The following is a 738-nucleotide window of genomic DNA, read 5'->3' as shown; positions in this document are numbered from 1 at the left end:
TAATAGATATAGATAAAGACCTAAGAATATTCCAACAGAATCAGTTGAATCTACTAAACCCAAAGATATTATATGATACAAGATATTTTGAAAGAAGCAATCAGCTATATAGACATTATAGAGAAGAACAAATTTCAGCCATAGGAAAAGAAATAGCTACTATGAATTTAATAAACCCAGAATCCTTACGAGGAATTATACATAACAGACTAACATTAATGCACATGGGCTTAATAATAGTAGGATTAAAAGGATTAACCAGAAAAAATCTAGGAACTAAAGTATTAATAGTAATATACGATTATAGATGGTCTGACTTAAAGAAATCAATTATAGGGTTAACAGAAGTAGACATGACCAATAATGGAGGAATATTCTATATTAGCCCAGATTTTATGATTAATTTAGGAGAATTCGGAAAGCACATAAAAATAGAAATTCAGACTAAAGGCTACGAAGAAATGAGTAGCGGAAATAATTTACTAATGTGTATAGGTTTCATTGGAAAAGTTGCATCGAAAAGTAATACAAGGTTTCGATTAAAAGTAGAAGATGTAGTAGAGGTAATGGGTAACAAAGGAATAAAATTAATAAAACCAATAAAAATAAATCCAGAAGAATATGCAGGATTAGAATGGAACCTAGAACAATTTAATAACAAGAAAGTACTCATACCAGAATCTCATCTAATGTATACTAATACAAAAGGAGAAACATCTATTAGATTCACAAATTATA

Source organism: Solanum stenotomum, chromosome 3 (assembly GCF_019186545.1).
Source record: "Solanum stenotomum isolate F172 chromosome 3, ASM1918654v1, whole genome shotgun sequence".
Taxonomy (NCBI): domain Eukaryota; kingdom Viridiplantae; phylum Streptophyta; class Magnoliopsida; order Solanales; family Solanaceae; genus Solanum; species Solanum stenotomum.
The sequence above is the reverse complement of the archived record's forward strand: the minus strand, read 5'-3'. Positions refer to the sequence as shown.